Consider the following 27,308-nt stretch of genomic DNA (forward strand, 5'->3'; position numbering starts at 1 on the left):
AGCTTCTGGTTTCCACCAGGTAGTATTCTCATGAGCATAAGAGGATACCTGTGTTGCCTGGAAGGAGGGTGGGAGGGCGGATGCTTGGGGACCAGGATTCTCTAGCGTGGAGATGAGAACACAAACACAGGTGATAGGTGAATCACAGTCCTTGTTTTGGCGATCAAGCCCCTCCCTAGCAGGAGGGAGCCTGGGCACTTCCCCACAGGCTCCTGATGTGTCCGAGTCTCTCCAGAGTGCCAGTCTCTATCCTAGAGTAGGTCATAACTGGGGCTAAAATTACATTCATGGGACTCCTTTCCAGCTCTTGTGACCTAGTAGTTACCAGGAAAATGGCTTATCCTCAAACATTCCCCTTTAAATGGCTATGCTTCAGATACACAAAGAGGACATCAAGACTCAGACCAGAGAGATGGCTCACTGGATGAATTAGAATAGAGAATCATTTTCCAGTAATGCCTTAAGGTAACCTATTCTGAATTGATGACATTCCCAGAGTTCACCTAACTCTAGAAGAGAACAATGACTTTAAAAGCAATGTTATTGTGTGTGTATGTACTCCTACAATTGCAATTCTGTATTTAAAAGAGTTGCCCCCTACATAACTGAAGACTGTCAAGGCACATGTTGATACCCTGCATATGAACAATGAGACTCCCTAAGTGATCTGCCTTTGGGATCCTACCACCTGGTCTTTCTTGTGGGCTCAGTTGCTGTGACATCACAAATCAATATCCACACACCACCTCATACAGCAACTCACTGTTCACTATATATAGTAAGATGGTGTGACATTTTTAATAGGTGAGTATCTTTATGTAAACTTTTAATAGAGGTACAGCATATTTACAGAAAAAAAGTGAATTATAAGAGTTCAGCCCTAATGAATTTTCACAGAGTGAACACATTTATGTAACCAGCACCCAAATTTTTAAAAAAAATTACTGGATTTTGAATTTTCAGTAAACAATATCTTACGATATGGTTCATACCTTCTTGTACTGGTTCCTGCATTCATGAAATGCATTCTTCCTGTTTCATGTAGTTGTAATTTTCTCATTTCCATTACTGCATACTATTTCATGCTATGAATATACCAAAGTTTACTCTGTGTTCTGCTGTTGATGGGCCCCTGATCTCTTGTGGGTTAGAAGTGCTATAAATACTGCTGCAATGGACATCTTTGCTCATGTCCTGTGGTTCACATATATGTTCATTGCTTTTGGATTTATACCTAAAAGTAGTGTTGGTGTATGTTCATTTTTTAGTGACATTGCCTGTGTGAGTCTATTCAGGCTGAAAAAAACCAAAATATCACAGGTTGGTTGGTTTCAACAACAGAAATTTGTTTTCTCATGGTTTGGAGCCTGGGAAGCTCAAGTTCAAGGTGCCAGCCCATCTGGTTTCTAGTAGAGGCCCTCTTCCTGGCTTGCAGAGGGCCTTCTCTCTATGTGCTCTCAGGACAGGTAGAAAGGGTAGGAATGAGCTTTTTGGGTATGGAATCTTATAAGGATACTAATCCTATCAGATCAGGGCTCCACATTTATGACCTCTCCTAACCTTAACCTGAAGATTTGGAGAAGTTTCAGCCTATCCACTTCACAAACCATGAGCAACCTTGCTCTGAAGAGAACACTAAAGGTGTAGCTCTTGATAGTTCTTGAGTGTGGTTCAGGGACTTAACCCTCTCAGCAGAGGAGAGGAATAGAGATGGGATCTCACCAGCAAATGGCAGCTCCCCACCCTGTCAGTTTGAACCAAAAGAAGCAGGGAAAGTGGGAGGGCATGAGGAAGGCTGTTGGATCCATAGCTCTATCTGGCGGCAAATGTGGACCAGTCTCTCTCAGGGAAAGGGAAGAAAGATGCCAAAGGCCACTGAGATATTGCTAGGGCTGCCACTCCCCCCACAGACCCTCTCTGTAGCCAAGGAGGCAGGATCACCTGCAGGGCTATGGGCATGAGGCTGCTTCTGTTCCCAGGTCCTGGAGGGCAGAGAATTAAGCCAAAGAGGACTATCTTTGGTCCTTAAAAGCGAATGGTGGAAGTGACAGCCAGAGGATGGGAGTGTAGGCAGGCCTCTGTTCAGGCAAGCCCCCTCTGTCCTGGCCCAGAGCCTCATCTTCCTGAGGATTTTGGCTGTGGACAGGGAAAATGTACCAAGGAAGCTCACAGACACGTTTTGGAGATGACAAACTAGAAGACCTTGCAGAAGCAAATCCGTTCTGATACACAAAGAGGACATCAAGACACAGACCAGAGAGATGGCTCACTGAATGAATTAGAATAGAGAATCATTGTTCAATAATGCCATAGGGTAACCTATTCTGAATTGATGACATTCCCAGAGTTCACCTAACTCTAGAAGAGAACAATGACTTAAAAGCAGTGTTATTGTGTGTGCATGTACTCCTAAAATTGCAATTCTAAATTTAGAAGAGTTGCCCCTAAATAACTGAAGACTGTCAAGGCACATATTGTTTTTAAAGAGTTTCTGAAAACCAAGAATCTTGATCTGTTGGAAGAGGACACGACCAGACCAATAGCATACCCCCCAAGGACTAGCAACATCCTGGAAGAGGAGGAGGAAGATGAGGGCAATGGGTGGCATGGGGCCTATTTGTCGTATGCTGTGGAGAAGGCTATTCCTCCAGGGCCAGGGCCAGCACGTCACCCTGTGGCATGTACCTTTCCTTTTTCCTGGTTGAAGCTCGCAGGGCTCTGTGCCTCTGGAGGCTGAGGGACACAGATGCATGCATCTCTCTGGCGTCTCCAGCAAGGAGTCCTCCTGCAGAGTTTATAACTCCTGGGGAGTCTCTGGGAGACAGATACCTGCGGAGGCTGCAGATAAGTTACAAAGTACTGACAGATGAAAATGCTAAGCTAAGAAGAAAGCTGAATGAGGTTCAGAGCTTCCCTGAAACTCAAACAGAAATGGCAAGGACGCCTGAGCGGAAGATGATCAAGGAGGAGAGGGACCGGCCCGACCTGGAGTCAGTGGTCCAGCAGGTGGAGCAGAACCTGAGCTGATGAAGAAACGGGCTGGAAAGGCACAAAACCACCTCATGAAGCTGATATAGGAAATCAACTTGCGCCAGGCGCACGTCTCCAACTGCAAGCACGAGAATGAAGCCCTGAGGTCGGGCCAGGGTGCCAGCCTGATGGTGGGAAAGCAGAGCACTGACAAGGCCTTGCGGAATCTCCATGTTGTCAGGAACAGTTGCACACGCCTCCATCAAGCAGCTGGTTTCTGGAGCCGAAACGCTGAATTTTGTTTCTGAAATCCTTAAATCTCGAATATACTTTATATACAACCAGAGACATGAAAAAATGTGCTCTGTATGTGTAATATGAATTGGAATGCATTCCGTTGTCATATATAAAAAAAATCAATAAAAAAGAATAAATAAATAAATAAGCAAAATAAAGATCCATTGACAACTAAAATAAATAAAAAGAATTTCCAAAATAAAAGAGGAAGATGACAAGTCTTAAGGACCTCTGGATGCTTCCAGCTCCCAGCTCCAAGAGCCCTGATCAGCAGTGCTTCATCTGAATGTGCAATTGGGCCCCAAACTACGCAGTCTTCACCCAGAGTATTTACCATGAGATACCAAGTTCATGACCTAAAACAGTGTTATTGACCATCTGCAATAGGAGCAGCTCTTGTCCACAATTTGCTTTTGTGGTTTATGTGCAGTCCTTCTTGTGAAATTCTTGCTGTTTTATAGATTCAGTAATCTGTTGGAAGAAATTTTTATAAAATTCAGTGAGGTTTTAAATTATTAAACATGAAAACAGCAGTTCTGTAATAAGTGCCCTTCCATTTTCGTCCCAGAACATTGATAAGTTCAAAAAAAAAAAGGTAATGGAGTTTGCCGTTTGCCAGGTTTTAGACTTGTCTGACTCCTCCCCCTTCTGTTATTCCAACCTCTAGATTTCAGAAAGGAATTTTATTTATTTCTATACCTGTCCCACCATTGAATTTTTGAAACACACAACTTGTCAGGTTTCATGGGCTCACAGCTGCCTTGGTATGAATTTTACCTCCCCGCCTCACCCATACCTGATTTAGGTGCTGCTTAGATAAGACTTTGGATTTCAGACTCCAAAGTTGAGGCTGGAATGGTTAAGAACTTTGGGGCTGTTGAAGGGGAGTGAATGTATTTCGCATTCCTAAGGGCATGATTTAGGGGGGTCAGGGACAGCATGCTACAATTGTGATCCCTTCTAGATTCATAGGTTGAAATCCTAACCCTGGCAGTATTGGGAGTAAAGAAATAATTAAGGGTGAGTGAGATGGTAAGGGTGGAGCCCTGATCTAATAGGATTGGTGGCCTTATTAGTATAGACACCAGAGGGCTCACTTGCTGGTACTCTCTTACTCTCTTTCTTCCACTTGGAAGACACAGAAATAAAGCAGCTTTCTCAAGCTAGGAAGAGAGCCCTGGCCAGTAACCAAATTGGTGGCATCTTAATCTAGAGCTTCCCAGCCTCCAGAATTGTGAGGAAATGAATTTCTGTTATTTAAACTATTTAGTCTATGGTACTTTGTTATAGTAGCCCAAAATAACAAGTGTATGGCCAAAGAGGCTGCCAGAGTGGAACCAATTTTTGTTCCCACCAGCTGTTTATGAGAGTTCTAGTTGCTCCACATCCTTGGTCAATTTTTGGTATTATCTGTATTTTTAATTGTTCAATTTGGGGTATTATCTGTATTTTTAATTGTTCAATTTGGGGTATTATCTGTATTTTTAATTGTAGCCCTGTGGTGGGTGTCTAGTAGTATCACATTGTGTCTTTACTTACATTTCTCTAATAAGTAGCAAAGCTAAATGCCTATTTTTTTAATCTCAAAATATCCCCAGGTTGGGTCAAGATGGCCAGGCCACAATAGTTTGTTTTTTGTAAATTCCCCCTCTACTTTCTAATCCTCATGATCTTGTCTGGACCACTGGACAAGTATTGGATGACCCCTCTGTGAGACGGCAGGTGCTGGCCTGAGCACAGGCTGCCAGTTCTCCATCAGCTACAGATGGTCTAATATGGAGCAGGTTGTGCTGTGGTTGCAGCAGATTCTGGGACCAGACTGCTCCAGTCTAGCTTTAAAGCTTTCTAGTTGTGAAATCCCAACGTGTTTTCTAAATCTGGGCCCATTTTCTTATGTACAGATTATAGAGTTTCCAATCATGCTGTGGCTTTGGCTTGGTTTGGATGTGTTCAACAAGGGTTCATGTGATGATACTGAGTCTTCATTGTAAGATATTAAGAGAGTAGAAACTTGATCCAGTTATGGTGTTCTAGAGGTGGGCCTCTGGGAGGTGATGAGGATTATGTAAGTTATTAGGATAAAGCCTTTGATTGAATCCTGGTGGCTTTATAAGAAGAGAAAGTGAGACCAGAATAGACATACTCATGTGCTCCATGTCAGTTACCCTGTCATGACCTGTACCACCTTAGAATTCTGCTAGAAAGAAGGGTACCAATGAATTCAGGCCCTTAGATCTCTAAAACCATGATCAAAATATACACTTTTTTTCTTTATAAAGTAGCCTGACTCAGGTATTTTTCTGTAGCAAAACAAAATGGAAGAATACAAATTACATGTATTGTAAAGGTTCTTGTGATAATTTAATACATGTAAAGTATTTGCAATAGTGCCTGGCACATAGTAAATACTTGATAAATGCAAGCTATTAGGATTGCTATAGCCGCAGTGTCACCATGACTACTACTCATTAAGCCTGATTCTTGCCAAGTGCAAATACCCTCATCCTGCACTGAACTGACTCTCCTTGACATCATTTACTGTGTGTCATGAGTTTATATCCTGGTCCATAAACTGACTGGAGCATCACTGAGTTGCTATGGCAGCAACAATGCAGTGGATTCAGGGAAAGGGCAGTGTAGTGGACCTCAGAAGGCCTAGGTTTGGTCTTGCCACACATTTGCAATGTCACCTTTACCTTCTTTGGGCCTTTATTTTGTTTTACTCTTTGGTGGGGGTATAATTTGACTTTAAAGTTCACAAATCTTAAGTGGAAAGTTCAATGAAGCCCTACATCATTTGTGTTCTCTACAGTCATCAGGCAGATCCAGCCCATCATCCCACAGGGCTTCCCCATTTATCCTCTTGGTCGTATCTACACCAAATGGTTGATGACTCTTGTGATCTCATCTACCATTGATTGGTGTCACGTGGGCCTGATCTTCTATGTGTAAACAGTGACGCTGGATTGAGGCATCTCTAAGCCCAGCTTTGCCAACTCTGACAACCTGCTTGTCTCCATCCTTTGTTCTGAAACTCAGTTGTGCTGGGAAGTTGTGAATCTGGGCTGTGCTTACCAGGAACCCTGGGAGCTGCCTTTGTCAATCAGATTCTTGATTTGGAGCTGCAGCAATTAGAAGATTCGGGTCTCCGTTCCCCATCCCCCAAGGCAGGCTGTCCAGAGACCACTGCCCCAGTTGGCCTTTCCTACCAGCTCGTGCTGAGATGAAGAGCTGTCAGTGCCCAAGGCATGGATGCTTGGGACCAGCCTCAAGACACACCATTTCCCAGGGCAGGAAGGTGTGGGACTTTGTTGTGGCAGCAATTGGAAGAGGCTGGCCTGCCCAGGTACCTGGGAGAGTCAGAGGAGCAGCTAATCCTGGAGTTAGGCCGTGTACCCCTAGGCAGGGTTCTACTTCCACCCAGGTTGAATGCAGGATCAGGTATGAGTGGTGGGTGAGCCCCTGGCTGGGAAGGTCTCTCAAAGATATCTTCTAGGCCTCACAAACTTCACTGGCTCCTGGAGAGGTGCTCAGGGATGTGCTGCCTGAAGGCAGAGTCAGGGTACATTCAGGAGACTCTGGATAGATGCTGGCCCCCAGGGGGCCTCTGAATCCCCCAGATTTGGACCAAATCAAATGTCTGGCATGCATCTCCAAGGATGTTACTCTATCCTGGCAGCTCTCAGAACAGTCTTTTACAGGACAAGGGCAGCCCAGGAAAAGTCACATATACATGAATAGGACTGCCAGCCACAAGTCATGGTGCAGTTGTTACACTGTGCATCTCCAGAGGTGCCTCACATTTTTATCTGGGGAATATGGACCAGCCGAGGTGACAGTCTTCCTGGTCTCTGCTATGAAACCTCACCTGTTCTTCCCTGAGCATCACACTTGATAGGAAGCCTGACAACGTTGAAATGCAAGTAATAAGGCAATGCATAGTGTTTAAGAACCACACAACCTGGGCTCACATCTCAACTGGGTTCCATGGGTAGGTGTCATAACGTCCTTGTGCCTCTATTTCCTTACCTATAAAATACAGAGTGTGGTATCACCTACCTTGTAGGGTTGTTATGAACATTAAATAAATGAATACACAATAAGCATTTAGACAATGAAGACTGGCACGTAGTCACTGCTTATTAAATGTGGGTCATTATTATTGCAAGTTGGGTAAAGAGACTCGAGACTGTGTCCTTAAGCTGAAATAATAGTCATTGATTAGCTTGGAAAGAACAGTTAAGGTGGACATGAAAAGTCCCTCCAAATTATAAGGCTGAGAATAAGGAAATTCTCCCCAGCCATTGATTTGTGTGATATTGACCTCCCAAGGCAGGGTTGGTGGGTCCCAGTGACCCTAGGAGGGGTTTCCATGTCACACAGACCCCTAAGCTTGGGTTTAAGCTGAGGCTGCTCCCCTTCTGGTGCTCTATGACTTCAGGACTCCTTCCCTTCTGTGTGTTTCTTGTTCAATCAGTGAGACTCTGCCATGTGCCACATGCTGTTCTTGGCCCTGAAAGACAGTGATGAACCAGAAAAGCACTCCTGCCCTCATGAAGTTTACAGTCTAGTGCCAGAGACAGTCCTTTCTGTATTTATCAGTCCTCAAATCTCCACCACAGCCAAGATGTGAACTTGTTCCTCTCCTGAGCTTGCCTGTGTGGCCGCCATTGAGCTTCATGACTTGGCTCTTAGCCAAGCTGTGGCCAAAAAGATGGGGAAGGTGGAAGAAGGACTGTGGTCTGGCCCAGGTCTTCCCACTGACCTTGGAAAATGGTTAAATAAGTACTCGTTGCATTTGAGAAAGTGAGCATCTACACACGTTTTTTTCTTAAAAAAAAAAAAAAGGAATAAGATAGATTAGGTACAAAGTGTTTAATATCCTACAGGGGAATAAAATTATAGCCTGGAGTGTGCTCTTTTATACCCCAGCAGAAATCTAGGAGTTAGCACATAACTTCAGAGTGTCCGAGTGCAGATTGAAAGGTAAATAGCCAACTCCAACATGGATAGAATTCCCTCAGAAAATTGCACGTCTTGGGTGAACCTGTTAAACAAAGCCCCAGTATGGTATGAAAGGACAGGCCGCCTCCCCCTTCTTTTGTCTTATTTCCAGGTTTTAGATATTGTTCTTACTCTTTTCACAAAAATCTGTTGGAGGTTGGTGACTCTCTGGCCATAGGTGACTCAATGACCCTTGTGGATCCCTGTGGCCTTTCCCCATTCCTACGCTGCCATCGCAAAGCTCAATAAGCTGAGAGGCTCCTGCAATAGGAATCTATCCTCTCATAGTTCAGGAAAGCTGGGAAGTCCCACATCAAGGTGCCCACAGGCCATGCTCCCACAGGAGGTGCTGGGATCCGTTCCAGGCCTCTCTGCCTGCTTCTGATGGTGCCTGGGTGTGTTTTAGCACAGCCCTACTCCTCCCATGACATCCTCTGTGGGTGTGTGTCCCAAATTTCCCATTTTATTAGGACACTAGCCATCTTGGATTAGAGGCCTGCCCTACTCCAGTATTAACCCATCCAAACTTAACTAATTCCCTGCAAGGACCCTATTTCAAAACAAGGCCCCATTCTGAGTATTGGAAATCAAGACCTCAGCATAAGAATTTTGAACCCACAGCACCCCAAAAGAGGAAAAGTGTGACTGGACATCTTTCATTCCCTCCCATCACTTCCTCTTGTATTTCATTGGCTAGACCTGGTCACACGGCCCTGTCTGGCTGCAGAGGGGCAGGAAGTTATGGCAATTCTGGGTTCCCAGGAATTTGTCTCTGTCACAAGAACTTGGTTCCTAAGTTAATTTTACCTGTGACACTTAAGAAACTGAGGTGAGGGTATCTTGGATGGGAATAGAATTGCCTGAGGTCACACTGCAAGTACTAGCAAAGACAGGACCAAGAAAGATGGCCGTATTTTGACCTCGAGTTTCTCTTCCAGTGAGTGTTTTATTCATTCATTCATCAAAAATACAATAGCTGGTCCTTCGCGAATTCCTCCTATTTCTGGAAAGTTCATTTCCCTTGGAGAATAAATTTGGTCTAGTGATAGGAATGGTTTTATCGAGCACCTTACAGTGGAACCCAGCGGGGCCCAAGGATAGCTTGGGTTAGAAAGAAGATCCACTTTCACATCTGTGCTTAAACCCTTGGAGAGATTCTTCCTCAGTGTTGTTTTAAAGTTTACTTGGATACAGTCGCCACACTCCCAGGTCCCAGAGAAGGCCTGGGCAGGAGAAAGCATGGTACAATAATCAAATTAGTGAGGTGAAGCTACTGGGAAGCGTGCTAATTGGTTAATGAGTAAATGTAACCATTTTATTTAAATTAGCAGCAGATTTGAAGCAATCCTCAAAATAACTGAGAATATTAGCCCTAATTAGTGTAACAGCCTGGAAAATTCCTTCTAATGGGAAAAATACAATAATGGGGTCGCCCCATAGACTCTTTATTCAATCACTCACTCATTCACTCACTCATTCATTTGCTCATTCAACAAACATACCTTGAGCCTTATTTGATGCCAAGAATTGTGAGAGGGAAAGGCCTCCAGTCCCTGCTCCAGAGGCGTCCCAGTCTGGAGAGGGAGGCAGGGACAGATAATTACAGCTGCTACCCTGAAACCTTCAACCTACTGCCCCAACGCGCCTTCTCATTAGCCCACAGAAAGCGGGGACAAGACAGCGTTCAGCCACTTATCCCAGTCATTCTGCCAAAAATTTCTAGACTGTAAAAGACTCAGGGAATTAAAGTGCTTTTCCTCCGGGAAGCTAAATTCTTGGCTTGCAAAAGAAGGAAGATGAAAGGGACTTTAATTCCTTCTAAAGTTTTAGAGATACTGCAGCTGCCACATTTATGCTTCAGGACAAGCTTTGACTCAAGGTATAAAGATTAGAGTTGAGATGAAAGAAGATTTCTATTTTAGCATGGAGATGGATCCCATGTCAAATCAGGTGGCGTGGTTAAGTCAGGAAAGTATGAAGTGGTAGGTGGATTTTCTTGCTTTTGCATTTTTGGAACTTCTTCATTTTAAAAATTTCTCACTTGGTTTTAGAACAGAGACAAGGAGAAAGAAAAAGAGAGAGAGTGAGAGAGAGAGATGCTTGCTGACCTCCCAATCTGCTGACCACTCACTACCCTCTAGAAGCTGCTATCCCATGGGTCATAATGACACCATTGCTCCTCCCCTGCTTGGCAATGACCTTGGTGACAGAGGGACATTAAGGTCCCCTCCTGGATTGTGCTTATGCCCCCAGATCTTTCACAGAACGTCTCAGAGACAATTGCAAAAGTGTTACTTGGTGGGCCAAGAATTTAAATGGCTTCCCACTTCTCTGTGACCTCTGGCAGATGTCTCCACTTCTCTGTGATTTTTATCTATAAATAAGTAGACTGTCAGGCTGTGCAGTTTGAAAACCTTCTCTGCATTTGTTTTCTGTCATTAGTGTGTGCCCTCCACGACTCCTCGGCCTGCAGTAGCCTTGCCCAGGCGCCAGTCGATCTGGCAGTGCAAGACCTGGCTGGGTTGTGTTCCGGGGAGCCTCAGGCAGCCCTCAAGCTGTGGCTGGTCACCTCTAGGTCTGCATCTTTCAAGGACTAATCCAGATAGAGTTCGTTGGACTTCTTATTGTCCTTGAGGTGTTTCTCGCACCATTTCCAGGGCAGGGGCAAGATCCGGTGAGTGGAACCTCTGGGGGTGGGGGATGGCCCCAGATAGCCTGCTCTTCACACCCTCTGGGTGTCACCCCTTAGTACCTCTCTGCCAGCACTTGTACTCTTCCACTTTCTTGGTGCAAGTTGGTTGCTTGAGGGGGGGGCCTTTTCTCCAGAGGACTCAGGGAATGACCAATGTGTAGAAGGAGCAGGAGCTTGGGGTCAAGCAGAGCTGGGATCTAGTCCCATTACTGCCCACACCATGAGTGTTGAGTGGGGCAGGTGCGTTCCTGCTTCCAACTCCCACATATGTTCAATGTGGGAACACAGGACCCTAATGTGCATGCTACTGAATAACCGTGGAGGCTCTGATGGCCTATATGTGGTAATACCTGGCCCAGTGCCTCCAGCATGATGGTGGGCAGCCTCTCCAAGCTCAAAGCAATCCTACACTCAAGGCTGGGAGAGTAAGGCTGGCACCATCATTATCTCTCCCTCCAGACCCCTGGGGGTGGAGTTGTTCCCTCATCCTTACAGCCTTTTGAGATGTCCATGGAGACGAGGTGCCCTTGTTGCCTGAGTCCCAGAGCACTCCTCAGTGGACTCTGAGTTGTCTTATTACTGCAGCCCGCAACCTCACTCCTTCCTCAATGCCCTACCAGCAGGACCTAAACCCACCTTACCCAGCCCCTGTTGGGGCAGCTCGGCCACCTATTGGCTTTGTGACCCAGGACAATATTATTAATTTTTCTTTACTCAGATATCTATAACTTAAGGCAAAGCTTAGTTCATAGTAAATGCTAGCTCACTAAGGCTATTATGTTATTTTTGATTTACTGATATATAAAATATATATTTATATGGGTGTATGTGTATGAGAGTCACATGCACCTCCCCATGAACCCACACATAAAATTACTGCATGTCAGAATCTGCTAGACACTCTCTATGTGTCAATTCATTAAAGCTTAAAACCACATTGCCAACTTATCCCCATAGGGCTCAAAGATGTAAAGAGGGACACAAGTCTGTACCCTAAGTGGTGGTGGATATGGGCCATGACGGGGGGGGGGGCGGGGTGCATATTCTGTCACATGCAGGAACAACCCGTCCAAGGGTCAAGGCTGCAAAGAGGGCTGACCAGTGCTGTTTTCTCTACCAGCACAGCCTCCTGTAGGTTCTGGCTGGCTCCGTGGGCACAGCCCAAGTGACTATCACTGGGTTCCTTCTCCATCACAGGCAACCCTTGGACATCCTATGGTTATTCTCCAACTCCCAGCCCACCTAGAACTGGTCCCCCACTCACTGGGTGAGGTTTCCCATCCTGCTTTCAGAAAGCACCTCATTTCCATTTCTCTTTGGGTAATTGCACACAGAGGCAGAGTCACAGGCCAGGACCCATCAGCTCGCCTTCATGGTAAGAGGGGGTGGCAGGTAGCAGACGGCTATGTTAGGCGCACAGATGTGGGTGCCTGCAGTGATAACCTCTATGAGCTGCTCCTGTGGCTTCTGTGCTAAAAAAAAAAAAAAAAATTAAAAGGAGCTGCTTGATTTGTTATTCGTTCCACGTTATGTTCTTCACTTCATGTCCAAACTCACAATTAGTCATAAACAGCCAGTTTTGCATGACTTTAATAAACTCCCACGGGCTGGGGAGAGGCAGTCATTAGCACCACAGTGGCCAATGTCTGGGCTCTCAGCAGAGAGGCTGATTCTCTGGCCCTCTGTAGACTGCTCTTTGGAGAGCCTTGCTTTCCAGGCTGCTCTGGCTGTGGGTACAGGTCAGGAATCCAGTAACAAAGGAGGTAAATTTAGAACCTGACTTGGTCTCTTTGCACCTCAGCTTCCTGTTCTGTAAAACTGGGACTGGTGCTGAGAGTTAGATGAGGGTGAATCCAGCAGGTGCCTAGCAGGGAGTCTGCCACAGAATTGGGCTCAGTCATGTTGGTCTCTTGTCCAGTTTAGAGCCACCTCTCAACTAACATTTATGATTTTTAAAGGTAGCCATAATAATGACAGCTTACATTTATTGTTTACTATTTCTAGATTATCATTCAAAATGCTAAATGTGTCTAAACTCAGCTAATACTCCCAACAGCTTGAAGTGGGTACTGCTATTACCCCATTCTTACAGGGGACAAAATCGGGGCTCATAGAAATTATATAACTTGCTCCAAGTCACAAGATAGCCAAGTGGCAGGGCTGGCGTGGGAGCCAGGTTGCCTACATGCAAAGCCAGGCTTGAAGTTGGACGCAGGGCTGTCCCCTCCTTTCACAAAACATGTGGCTCTGCTTCAGGAAGATTTCTGGGAAGAGACAAGACAAGGAACCCCACAATGTTGGGGAATGCTGGGTGGCACTCAGGAAGTGTGCCGTGTACCCCTGCTGCAGGGAGAGTGCTGGGGAGGGAGTCACTCACTGGTCTAGTCAACCACCAGGTGTACTCTTCTTAGGATCCAAAGGGAAACTGAGTCTAACGTGCAGTTTTCTTCCTGAAAGGACTATGACAGGTTTCCAAGATGGGGTTGGAGGAGATGTGAACACACCAGTCGATCCACACAACCCTTCTCCAACCTCCCTGGGCTTGGACATAGGACTGAGGCCAGGCAGATCTCTCTTGACTCATGAAGGCTGTCTGCCCAGGTCTCTTGACTTTGGGGCTTCCCACTTTCCCCATGAGGAATTAGAGCAGCCATCCCCCCCCACACACACTAGAAATATCCAGTCTCCATGTTCTAGTGCCAAAGCAGGAACTGAAAAGCCTCCACTTCCCTTCTCCCCTCCTCATCCCTTCCCTCAGGTCTCACCCCAAGGCCCACCTACTTAGGACAGTCTTCCCTGGCACCCTGTAGAGTTCTAGGTGCCCTTACTTGCTATTCTCACATCTTCCTATCTTGTCTGGCTCCTTCAGAACCCTTACATTGTACGTGTAAATGCAATAATAAACCCAGTGAGCAATTATGTCTTTATTTGTTTCTTTTGAATGGTCTTTCTCCACCACTAGATCTAAGTTCCTTGAGCACAGAGACCTTTTTTTTGTTTTGTTTTCTGTGAATTCTTTATCCCTGTGCTTGGGACACTGCCCGGCACAGAGCAAGCACTCAGTGTACCTCTGGTTATTAAAGGCATCTGTTAACAAAGTTGTTGGATTTTTGAGTAAACCCTGCACAGTCTTACTCAGCAAGACCAAGAGGCCTGCCCAGGCACACTGGCATTAGCACTTCCTACCCTTGACCTGAGGCCTGACTCTTCATCTGTAAAGTGAGGTGGAAATGATCGGCTTCATGGGAGTTTTGTGAGGGTTGAATGCAGAAGTACATAGGATGTTTAGCTCCTTGCCTGGAGCATAGTAAGCCCTGGAATATGGTAGTGCTGTTAGGATTAGAATTGATTAGTATTTAGTCATAATAGAAGCTGGCCCTCTTCTTTGCGATCTGGTATATTTTCATGGAGACCTGGATATGGGAGCATGAGAGATGTGCTCTACCTAACTGGTCTGGAAGCCAGATCCTGATCCTCTTTTTGGATGGTGGGCCAGTCTCTATGGGCACAGGTTGGTGTTGGCATTCTGTCAATGCCTCTCCTGCTACTACCACCAAGTCTTGCTAGCACATGAAGTCGGCCTGCCTTTTCCGTTACCCAGTCCCCTGGCAAGAGAAGGAGGATCTCCTCAGACCCAGGGGCTCTGCTATTGGCTGGGTTGTGTTCATGGAAACTTCCCCTGCAGCGTCCTGGGACCCACTCCTCCACTCACCATGGCCTTGCAGGACCACACCCAGAAAATCCAGGATAAGAAGAGCAAGCCAGTGACAGAGTGTAAGAGGCCGGCTTCCCATCTCCTGAGAGATGGGAAGAGCCTACTTAAAAGCACCTCCTCTTTCTGCCATTTGGAGCCAGAAGTTGGCAGGTTTTCAGAGATGATGTGAGTTCTCTGATGCCTCTGGCATCCAGGGGAGGCCCTCAGTGAGTGGGGTGCCTCAGTCGCGGCCCTTTGCTGTTAATTTTTAGTCAGTGTTACTGACATTTGGGGGGAGGCAGTACTTCACTGTGTCTGTCTATCCTATTTACCACCCCTGGGCCTTGACCACCTGTAGTGTCCGTATGTAACCAGAACACCCTCATGCATTTTCAAATGTTCCCTTAGTCAAGATTCCAAGAAAGAAGAGTGTAAGTAACAGGCTCTGGGATTTGGGAATGGCTGGCGGCATCAAGTGTGGACGTCTGAATGGAGTTTACATCAGGGTGGCTTAGGGGTATGCTTAATCTGTCTCAGGAAAGTTCCTAAGGAGATACATTCAGAAAATATCACAGGCACAAATGGATTCTTAGATTAGATTTTGCCAACTAACTCCATTGTCACCATATTGCCTTTGTCCCAGATGCTTTCTCTGAAATCTATTCTTTGCTCCCCATTAGCCCTGAGAGTGTAGATCTCTAGTGTGGTCCTTGAGGTTAGCACTGTGTTAATACACTGGGAACTAGTGCAGAGCTGGGCCCTCTAAATCAATCACCGGAACGGCTTTATTTTTCTCTCCTTGCTCAAAATACACTATTAAATGCAGTAACACTTGTGGGAGTGGAGGTTGGCCTGGGTGAAGGTCACGCTTAAAAGGAAAATTTCACAGCATGTTTTTTTTTTCCACAGGAATAAAAAAATAAAAGACTTGCTGGTCTTAATTCTTATAGAACAAGGTTATAGCAAAAATTTACATCTCTGCAGTACCATTGGCATCCTTAGAATACACTGGGGCTGCTCAGAAGTCACCCGGTTATATTTGCCTGAGCATTATGGGTGCTTATAAAATATAGCTTACCGTGTACAGCCAGAGGAGTGAGAAGTTGTGCTCCATTTGTGTACAGTGTGTCAAAATGCATTCATGTATGACTAATTAGAACAAATAAAACTATGGCTTAAATTTTTAAAAATATCTAAATTAATGAGAAAAATAATTAAAGCTTTCAAAATGATGATCACAAACTGGAATGAGCCAGCATTACCCTATTTATCCGCTCTAGGGGTTTCTTTAGTGGCAGGGCTCTCTGTCTAAGGAAGCAAGTGAGGAGTGGAGTTGGTAAGTGTTGACCCCTCTGCCTCAGGGTTTGCCATGCAAGGGTAGAGAGAAAGGAGCTGGTTATCAGAAGGGGTGTAGGATTGAGAAAGGTGTGTATTCTGATTTAAATATATGTATATATAGCTGTAGATGGACAGCATGCCTTTATTTGTTTATTTTTGTATGGTGTTAAGGATTGAACCCAGTGCCTCACACATGCTAGGCAAGCACTGTGCCACTGAGCTATAGCCCCTGCCTTCTGATTTTTTTTTCTTAAGGAAAGTAAGAGGGAACATATTTTAGGGCTGAGGGGAAGAAATCAGTAGAGAAAGAGATCAGATATGCGGGTAGAGAGAGAGAAATCAATGAAGCAATATCCCTGGGGGTGGGCTGGGTGAGGACAGGAGAGGATGGGATCGATCCATGGAGTGGGAGGGAGGGGTTGGACCTAAACTATAGAAAAAATACTTCTGTTGAGGCTCTGGGGCAGGCCAGAGAGAAGCACAGGAGGAACAAGACCACTACAGGTGGTCTTGCAAGTGGAGTCTGGGGACATCTGGTCATGTGGAAGAATAGAGAAGGATTAGAAGCCGTGCTAAGCCAAAGTGGCTGAGCAGGCACCTAAAGAAGGGATGCTAGATGGTGTCGAGGGGCCTGGCTGGGGCTGAAGATCACAAGTTTGTGGTGGGTCTAACTTGCAGCATTTGTGAACCTCCCCTGGTGGTGCATCCAGGGAACAGGCATGGAGAAGGAGACCGAAGCTGCAGAGGAGGGGTTGACAGGGTGCAGGAAGAATAAGGAATCAAAGACCAGAAGCTCCTAGCAAGAAAGTGATTGAGGGAACTTGTTGCCTCTCTAGGAACATGGAGCAACCAGAAGGAGAAAATATAACCATATAGGAAGGAAGAAAGAGGAAAAAAGTTATTACTCTGAAGGCCTCCATCAGACTGAGGAGAGGCATTTTGGAGTAAGAGTGAGCATGATGGTGATCAGGGAATTGGGCAACAGGAGAGGCCTGGAGAATAGGATCTCAGAGACATTGAAGAGTGGGGTCTGGGTGTGGGTGATTAAAATGGGGCACAATGCTCCACACACCACCCCCATAATTAAGGCCACCATGCAAGGTGTGTCATTGACCAGGACCTGCCCAGCAGGTGCAGAGGAGGCTGTGGCCCTTCACCAAAGACCATGGATGCAGATGACTGCCTGGGAGGGAACTTGGGCGAGAAGACCAGACTGGGCAGACAGAGATGGAACTGATGTCTGATCCTTAAGGACATATTTTTATACAGGATGGAGGTGCTGAGGTATTGGAGAGATGAGGAGGGTCTTGAGAAGGAGAGGGTCATTTTCATCTCGTGTCCCTGAGGAGAGAATCGGGAGATTCAAAAACATACATGCTCATCAGCATCCTCCAGGAAGAGTCATGAAAGGGAAAAGAACAGTCCCTTTGTTGGAAAGGATGGTCCTGGAAAGATACTGGGAGCTTGATAAAGGTTTTCAGAAGATTTGCACAAAGACTTAGGAGGGAAGATCAACTGGAGAAAAATCACAGGGGAGGAGAAGAGAGGAAAACCCTATAGAGACAGCAAAATTAAATCTTAGTGAATTGCCTCTATTGAAAGTAACATGGCTTCATGAAAATAGACAATTTATCACAAAAGTTTTGATATTTAACACTGACATCCGTTGGAAAATCTGTGCTAGGTGGTTTCCACCATCACTTGCATGGTGAGGCTTCTCCTGACAGGCCAGGAAGTGGTGAGTGGAGTGGTAGATGAGGAAAAGACCACTGAGATGTTCTGCCAGGGCATCCTAATGGTGATTTGCTTGGGGCCACCTCAAAGGAAACTATGACTCAGGAAAGCCCATAAGGAGGCCTCCTAGGAGAAATGGCAGAAGCTGATCTGAGAACCGTAACTTCTTATACTGCCGCTGCGGCGGAGACACTTGTCCCCAGTTTTGGTGCTCAGGACAAATGCTCTGTCTGTCCTCATGACCACTGAACTTGGTGCCCATCGCATCATTCCCGGATTTCACACTGTCTTCTGTCCTGGGTCAGCGGAGCTTAAGGGAGCTTCCATTCTGCCAGAGAAGGGCCGAGTCCCAGCTGCTAAAGAGAAACAAGGGCTGGGTCATGGCCAAGGTGGGTCCAGGACGCCTTCCTGAAGTCCCAGACTGAAAGGAAGGGAGTAGCATGCACACCAGCAGAAGCAGGGCAGGAAGAACACAGCATGACGGGGCCACCTGTGCAAAGGGAAGAACCAGAACCTTCCTTCTTTCTTTCTTAGGAGGCAGGGTAAGTGGCGATAGAGAGAGGAGCTTTGGAGCCAACTGACCTGAGCTCAGATCCCGCCCTGCCACTCGCTATCCCTTTATTTTCCTTCGTTTCGTTCTTTTTTTCTCATCTAAAAGTGGGGCTAATACCCCATTTACCCAGGGTAACATGAGGACTGAACAGATATATAGAAAGTATTTATCATGCCTGGCGTCGAGAAAAACCTCACTAAATTGGGGAATATTATTGCTATTATTATTTTCTTTTCTTTTTTTTTTTTTATCCAGGAGGGGATAGAAAGGAGCAACGGTTTGCTGGACACTGACACTCTGTGCCAAATGCTTTACAAACATTCCTGTGAAAATAAGGTTCCTGTGCATACTAATGACACACTACCATAAATTGTGTGGGTAAAGACCAAAACCATTTATTTAGCTCAAGATCCTGAGGGTAGACGATTGGGTTGGGCTAGGTTGACTCTTTCTTCCTTTAGGCTCAGCCAGGCTCATTCATATGTCTGAGGCCAATTGCTAGCCAGCTAGTGGATATGCTTCTGGAGATTTCTGACCATCAGCTGGAGAGAGGGGACCTCTGGGCCATGTGTGTGTCATCACCCAATGGGCCAGCCCAGGCTGCTTCATATGGTAGCAGTGGTAGAGTTTCCTAAGGGCAGCAATAGGGCTGACTCAAATACATAGTGCTTTTCAGGTCTCTGCTGGTTTCATATTTGCTTTGGAAATTGCACTAATCAAAAAGCTACCCAGCCAAGCCTAGACTCAAGGGCAAGAGAAATAGACTCCACCTTTGACCAGGAAGAGCTACAGGGTCACATTGCAAAGTGGTTTGTATGCAAGGTGACAAAAAAATCTGTGGCCCTTTTTATAGCATATCACAGTGCCCTATCATGTTCAGTTTGTATTATTTGTTTACTCACTCAAAAATATTTATTGAGTGCCTACCGTGTGCTATGGCAAGAAAAGGAATTCGTCCCAAAATGGCCTTAGTTTTTCAACACCTTGTCTGCCATAGCAAATCCATCTGACATCAGTGTCTGAAGTCTGCAATATCCAGTGAAAACCTGAGCTAGAGTTTGTTTGTTTATAAAGCAGATTATGTTTTTCCCAGGGACAAGGAAGATGGAGATAGAGATAGTGTTGGAGCAGATAAAATAGATTTGTATTTGCAGATTAGAATCAAGTGCCATTATTTCATCCACATAAACTCCATTTTTCTAGACTAACTTATCCCTGCTGGATCTTAACCTGCAGATTTTATTAGCAGACTCTTTCCTACATCTTCCTGATTGCTGAGATTGTCAGAGTCCAGAGCCCACATTGAACATATGTTAAAATATCTGTCAACACACACACACACACACAAAAAAAAACACCTCTCTGAGAATATTCTAAGCTCTTCTTAATGTAGTGCAGGATATTTGTTATGTAACAACAAAGGATTGAGCCTCCTTAGGTAGAAAGGATTGGCCCCCTTCTTTTCTAGGGGACCAGGGAAGAATTAGGCCTACACAGGCTATATGTTCTGGAAAAAGTAGTAAGAATCTTATCCCAGGAAGAGTTTCTATTTTATTCAAGTCATTTTTCCATAGGGCTATATGGAGGGTGGTATCCAACAAACTGGTCCAAAATGGGGCAAAGAAAAGCTTAGAGGAAGCTTGGAGTAAGGGATGTGAAGCAGATAACAGGGAGCAAGCCTGGAAGAATTTCTGAGCTAAAGTACAAGTATCCCTGGAATTATTTATTAATGTATTAATTCAAATGACCAATATGGTTTTTGATTATATGTGTTGAGCCAAGGGTTAAATAATAGGAAGACAATGGGGATCCAGACAATTGTGGGCCCTGCCCTCAGGGAACCTGGGACCCCACAGGGAGTGAGAGTATGATAGTCGAGTTACTATGGGCTAACACTCAGACCTCACCATTCCAGGGAGTTCTGCCAACATGCCGGGTGCGTTGGTGCATGCCTATAGTACCAGTGACTTGGCAGACTCAGGCAAGAGGATTGTAAGTTCAAAGGCAGGCTCTAAGCAACTTAGTGAGACCCTATCTCTAAATAAAAAAATTTAAAAAGGGGCAGGGTATGTGGCTCGGTGGTTAAGCATCCCTGGTTTCAATCACCAGTACCAAAAAGAAAAAAAAGAAAAGAAATAGAGAATTCTGCCAACACTCTTATGAGATGAGCACCAGTTTTAGTTCCTGTTTTTATAGATGAATCAACTGAGAGAATGATGGCGGAGTAAATTGTCATAGTCACATGGCTACTGAACAGTGGAAGCAGGGATTCAAGCAGTTTGAATCTGAGCCAATCTTTCTTGAATCAACCCCCTTCCCTCTCCAGACATCAGATCAAGTTGCCTCGGCGTATATTTTTCAAAGTTCCTATACTTTTCCAAAGGGCACCCATTACATTTTGTAATTCCATTTTTGTGTGGTGAGTTGGTAAGGTAGCAGTCAGTTCCGGCTTCACAGGGCTCCAATAGCATAGGACCTCAGGATCCCTGTGGCTTACGGTAACAGACATTTCTGGGTCATGCATTTGTCCATTTCTTTCCTGACCTTATCTCTCTTGGGCAGCACCTTGTCAAAAGCGGCTGATAGTAACAAAGTTTTGCTCTTCTGTCGCAGTGCACCCTCATTTGCCACGCTATCAGTCTCCCAAATAACTGCGGACAGCAGATTTGCCCAATGCTTCACTGCCTAGAGGAGGTCACCATCTTTGCAGTCTCCAGTGATGGTTTCCTCACCACCCCACCTTCCATCTCCAGAATCAGTGTCCCATTGTTTTTAGGCTTTGGCAGCACCCCGCCCCCATCCAGCATTCATCTCTCTAGGCTGATGATCCCCACATCTCAGTGGCCTACAACTGGAAATGCTTATCTCTTGCTGGTGCCCCATGGCCAACTTGGATTAACTTCAGCTCTGTGTCATCCCACAGGGATGCTGCAGAACCAGCAGAGGAGAGAGGTGGTAGATCACACGATTGCTCTTAAAGCTTCTAACTACGAGTGACATATGTCACTCATCTCATTCTGTTGGTCAAAGAGAGGCAGGAGGCCACATCTGAAGTACGGGGAAGTATGTGGGGCAGTATGGCGGGGATGTTAGGAGGAACCTCAGAGGTTAGAATGGAGACAATTTCAAACGCAATCACAGTCGTGAATCTAAGTTAAAACTTCGTGAGCCCAGCAATATCTCTGTGCGGCTGCTGCATACTGGGAAGCAGAAGCCAGGCTCAGCTCAGCCCTTTATATTTAGTGTTAAGTTCAAAGACAACTCCTGGGTCAAAAGTTCTGCTTTTCCTGCCGCTCTGGAGATGTGCTCTTGGAATCTTCCAGACGAGCCTGCTGATGCTGCCTGGGTCACCTCTAGGCCAACCCTGCTTTCCAGGCCTCTTGGATATTTTTGACTCAAAAGATTCTGAAAAGCCCTCAAATGTGCTAACAAGCAGGGTCACAGTCTGAGGCTGCAGGCCTCTGCTGGCTAGCAGGGTGCTGTCTAAATTCCTCAGCCCTCATGCTGCTTTTCCCTCTCATCTCCGCACCCCAACCCTTAGAGCACTGTGTTATGCCTCTGTGGCTTTGTTGATCCTATTTCCTCTGCCAGGAGTCCCCCGCTCTTGTCAGTTATCTGGGAAAACCATCCTCCTCCCAGGCTGATCTCAATCCTGGGCAGAGGTCATTATTCCTGGAGGTCTGGGGCATCTTAGCACATTGACCATGCCTAAGCCTGTCCATGAGAATATTCTATGCATTCTTCTGCCTGTGGCTGACAGTTCCTCAAGGAAGGAAAACATCTCACTCCCCTCTGCTTCTCCAAAGCCCAGATCAGGCCTGGTACCTGAGAGTGTGTTTTCTGAATTGCACTGAATCAACCACTGACTGATGGGCTAATCCCAGGCAGTGGGATTTGTGTGCTTAGCCTCACCTGTTCCTCCTCAACCAGGAAAATGGGCTTGCAGGAGGAGCTCTGAACTTGCCTTGCACATTTATGCTTCTTCAAAAAATGGCAAACAAGGCTTATAAATGCTTTCTACTCCCCACATGGACCTAGCACTGTCGTTGGTGAACAGAAGATTATTTGGGAAGTGACTCCCTTCAGCCCTTGATTTAGCATCAGCTCACTGTGGCCCTTAGCACAGTAATGGACCTCTGTGTCGAGGGGTTAATGACCAATAACTAAACCTTTAAATCAGCCCACCCTGTCTGCAGAGATGCCTGCGGCTCATTCTTGGGTGCAGAGGACAAAGAGCCCATTTCTAATGCACATTCTGGATGTCACAGTCACCACTCTGTAAATTGAAATTTAATAAAGCCAGCATTCACTTCCTCCTTCCTTCCCTACCCCCTGCCATTTCTGGCACCCAGCCTGCTGTTTCCCTGAAACCTTACCTACAGGCCAGACAGGAGGGGCCCCAGAGAGGAGGGGAGTGGAGACGGAGCAGCTGAACTAGTAGCTTCCCCCTCTACTTGGTCTCTACTTGCCCCCCCAGAGAGACCCTTCTGAGTGTCCAAAGAAATGACCCTAAGGATGCTGGTTCACTCCAGCTTCCCCATGCAAGGACCTGGCAAGCACAGTTGTCCCTCCCCCACTGGTGTCTAGAACCTCCTGTGAAGAGTGGCCCACTGTAGCTCTCCTCTTCCACCCCTCTCCAGGCCCAGGAAGGTTTCAATCAAATACCAGCACTGCTGCCCTAGGTCGAGGCTGGTGAGAGGCTGCCTCTATATTTCTGTAACAGAGCTTGTATTTCAAGGGCGCCCACTCCACAGGCTAGCAATGTTGCCAAGGAAACACCACCTGATGGAGGAAAAAAACAGCTGCTCCAGTCCTCATGCCCACTGATTAGAAGAGAATGGTATTCCATGGTGTCTTGAAGGTGTTTGTGCCATTAAGCCATTTAACCCATGTGGGTCCGTGTGTCTGGTTTGCTGGGAGACCTCCTCCTCCCACGCTGTGCATACCATGGTTCTTCCAGCTCAGTCTCTATTCAGCTGGGTGAAGGTTCCAGAACTCCCATGGAGCCCCAAGTGGGATGAGGGTCTCAAGGTCTGGAAAGAAGAAGGGGATGGAATGATTGAAAGAGCTCTTCAAAGAATGCAAGGGCCCGGGGCCTGGTAGGGGTGGAGACAGAAGGTTACATCTTCTCACCCAATGTCTGCCCCGCCAACCAGCGCAGACTCTGGTTGGCGGGGCATAAATTCAGGAAGGTTCCGAGCCTTAATGTCCTCCTAGAGGTATGCCTGGTGTTTGAAAGCAGTGGTTGTCAAATCTCTTTAAAAAATTCTTTGAAATCTTTTGTTCAAATAAAATATTCTATGAGAACCGAAAGAAGACCTGCCCTGGTTGGGTAGGAAGAAGGGCCCTCCAGCCCCACCCACCATGGCCTTTCTCAGAGCCCTTCTGGGCTGGTGTGAACAGCTCATAGAAATGGCCCTGGCAGTGCCAATGGTGGCTTTAAGGGAATGAGTGCAGGATGGCCCTCAAGGGCCAGCCTGGCTGAGGGGTGGACGGGAGAAGCTGGGGCAGCCCTGTGCAGGCTGCTTGCCTTGTGGAGAAGGAGAGATGCAGAACTGAACTGCTTACGGTTCAGCCTTCCTACAAGTTCCCTCTGCAGGGAGGAGAGAGAGCTTCTCTTCCCCATGCACCTCCATAGACTTGACCTCAGTTTTCTATTCTCACCAAGAAGGTGACCCTGGGCATGAAAAGTACCCAGCAGAGGGTCTAGGGTATAAGTATACAAAAAGATGTTTCTCCTTCTCCTTTTCCTGAGGCCAGCCTACTCCCAGGGGCAGTTTTTGCCAGTGAGGTGATGTTTGAGGCATGTGAGAGCAGGGGGCCCTGAAGCCATGAGTCAGGCTTAGCGAGGCAGCCCACCCATAGGCTGCCAGGCGGGGACACGCTGCAGTGTGTCTGTCTGCATCCTTCAGGGTGAGCCTCTTGTCCAGAGGTGAGAAGATCAAACAAGGGGAACTTCCCACCCCCGGGGGGTCTTACCCAGCCTTGGCTCTATGGCTCCGAGGGCAGGAGTTTGCAAACGGGGTGCTGTGGGCTTTGTGGTTGGCTTTCCAGCTTAGCTCTGCCATTGCTCCTGCTTCTGCCCTGGAGGAGAGGAAAATGTCCCCACCCGTGTGAGATTCAAGGTACAGATGGGTTTGTTCTTAGAGTTGCAGGTGATTTTTCCTCTCTCTCTAGCAAGCATCAGAATGCAATTCTGGAGGTGGTTTGCAGCCCTGCTGAGCTGGGGGTGCTGAGCGGAGAAGGAGGAGAATCCATCATTTGCAGCCAAGGAGGAGCCGAAGGTCGGGATGTAGTTTTTATGCCCCGGGAGGTTTGTAAAACATCCACAGACAGGATCACAGCGCATCTCAGCCCCTGACCTGAGGGACGCTGCTGTCTCAGCACTTGTGCCATCTTTTACCACAGGACTTCAGTGAAGGACCCCTGCAGTCCTCTGCTCCTCTCTCAGTCCAGGCCCCCATGGTAGCTCAGAGACATCATGGAGAAGCCAGTCTCCCGCCAGCTGCCTAGACTGGAGGGAATCTAGGGAGGTCTATGGGTGGGGTGAGTGGTCCCACAGGTGGCTCTGGAATCAAACTGCCTCTGTTTAAATCTCAGCCTCTGGTCACTAACTATGTGATTTTGTACATATTCCTTAATTTCTCTGCCTCAGTTTTCTCATCTGCAAGATGGGGGATAATAGATATACATAGGTTGACCAGTCCCTAATGGGAAAAATCCAAAATCCAAAATGCTCCAAAATTTGAATATTTGTGAGCACCCACATGATGCTACAAGTGGAAAATCCCATACCTGACTTCCGATGAGAGGCTGTAGTCAAAACACAGAGGCACCAGAAAGATTGTATAAATTGCCTTCAGGCTATGTGTATGAAACAGACGTGAATTTCATATTTAAACTTGAGTCCCATCTTCAAGATAACACATTATGTATGTGTAAATATTAAAAAAAAACACTCAAATCTGAAACACTTTTGGTCCCAAGCATTTCCTATACGGGATGCTCAACCTGGACTTGCCTCCCAGAGTTATTGTTAGAATTAAATGAGATAATGCGTGCAGATCATCTTCTCTCTGGCACATAGTGAGGACCAGAGGCAGTTCAATTTTGATTTTTTTTAGCAGACTAAGGTCAGAAATTCTTAATAATGAGACCACTGACATCTGAGGCCAGATGATTCTTTGCTGTGGGGTGCTGTCCTGTGCCCTGTACGATATTGACCAGCATCCCTGACCTCCCCCCACTCCATGCCAGTAACAACCCCCTCCCCCAGTCAGGACAACCCATAATGTCTCCAGACATCCCAAATAGCCTTCGGTGGGCAAAATAGCCTGCCGTCAAGGACGCAGCCTAAATCCCTTCTCCCTGAAATCTTGCAGGCTCCCCTGCTGCTCAGAAAGCACAGCTGTGCTTGCTGGGCCTGCAGGCATTGAAAGGCAGGCATCTTGAACAAATCTGTTTCCCCTTTCGTGTGTGTTCAGGCCATTTATTGATTCAATGCACTACTGGCAGGCCTTCTGAGATGTCCAAGTGAGGACTTGAGAGGTTCCTCTGTGTCGAACTCTCTCTGTGATCTGCCGGCTCTGTGGTTACTCCAGTCAAGACGCCACTTTGTTGTTTGCTTTTTAATAACAAACAACTGTCTGTCCCTATTATGATTTTCTCAAACTCTGGAGCAATAAACGGCTCTGATGACAGCTGTACCAGATAGTAAGTGCACACACGTCTGCCAGAGCATCTCCCCAAGCACTTCAGAGCAGCTAAATGGATAAAACTGATTTCAGCTATTACCTGGGCTGCCACTTGTGTCTGTGGGGCCTGCCCTGGAGATGAGAGCCGGACCCTGATGACAGAGAGAAGAAGGGGAGGGAAGCGTGGTCCCTGGCCATGCTCCCAAACCTCAGGGAGTCTGGGTCCTTGAATGCAAGGTGACTAAAAGCTGCACACCATCTTGAGGGGAGTACAGTGCCTTCAACCCAAGCACATAGCAGTTGTGCACCTTTTAGAGCTGGGCCCAGGAGGCGGGCTGAGGCCCCATGCCTTTGCTCCTTCAGAGAAGGCTTTTTAGAAATGGTGAGTTCCCAATTCTATTTCCAAAAGTGCAAGAGTTGGGGTAGGTGAGTGGAGGAAGCAAGGACACTTCTCAGGTTCATGTCATTAGAATCATTGTTCCCTGACGTGCTGTTGGTTTCCCCAAGTTGGCAATGGCTCTTTCAGGACAGGAACCATGACTTTCTCATTTCTGTATTCCCAGAACCCAACCTGAGATTATTTATTGGTTAGAAGGATGGGTGGATGCATGGATGGATGGATGGATGGATGGATGGATGTGATGACTAACTGCATAACTGTTTCATTTCCTGAATCCTACTTGATGTCAAATTCTTCCTCAACTCCAATAAACTGGAAGCCACAGCAGGCCACCAGCTTTCCTTGCCGGTGACCTGGAAATCCAGGCCACACAATGGATGGGCTCAGGATGACAATTGGAAACCCATCTCTTACCCAGTGTAGGTTTGAACAGGCCCCCATGCCTCTTGGTTACATTTCCACATGGAGCTGGGCATTGTACCTTTGGGCTCTACTCAATCACTGTCATCCTTCATCTCAGTTACGGGAAGAATCAGTCATGCTGATAAGTTTGATGTCTACATTCATGGATTCACCAAACATGATAAAATTGTAGGATGACCTCAGAGAGCAGATCCTAGCTGTATGGAGTGTCTTCAGTTTGTCCACTCTTCCTTCCACCCTGGAGGCTGACCTGATGGAGCATTCCATGGGCTCCATGTTCTCTGGCTTGCAGTTGGGTTTGGCCAGTAGACTGACCCAGCCAAGCTCAGAGTGGAAGGGGCAGTGAGGCTGGCTATGTATTCAGCACCAGCCCCCATTCCCCACAAGCCCTACTGAACTTGACTCTCTTTCCTCTCACGCCTTTGGGCCCACAGAGATAACAAGCTCCATGATATTATATTATCCCCAGGGAGCTGTAGTAGCCCTGTGCTGTTCCCCCACACCTGTGT

The 27,308-nt window shown here is 46.6% G+C and overlaps 1 protein-coding gene and 1 pseudogene across 6 annotated transcripts in view; both read left to right on the plus strand.

Moving 5' to 3' along the window:
- The window catches only part of Galnt18 (polypeptide N-acetylgalactosaminyltransferase 18), a 331,708-nt gene that overhangs the window by 286,103 nt on the left and 18,297 nt on the right, over positions 1 to 27,308 (plus strand). The window lies entirely within an intron of this gene.
- LOC144377441 (endosome-associated-trafficking regulator 1 pseudogene) lies at positions 1,609 to 4,689 on the plus strand (annotated as a pseudogene).

The sequence above is a fragment of the Ictidomys tridecemlineatus genome, chromosome 4 (assembly GCF_052094955.1).
Source record: "Ictidomys tridecemlineatus isolate mIctTri1 chromosome 4, mIctTri1.hap1, whole genome shotgun sequence".
NCBI classification, from domain to species: Eukaryota; Metazoa; Chordata; class Mammalia; order Rodentia; family Sciuridae; genus Ictidomys; species Ictidomys tridecemlineatus.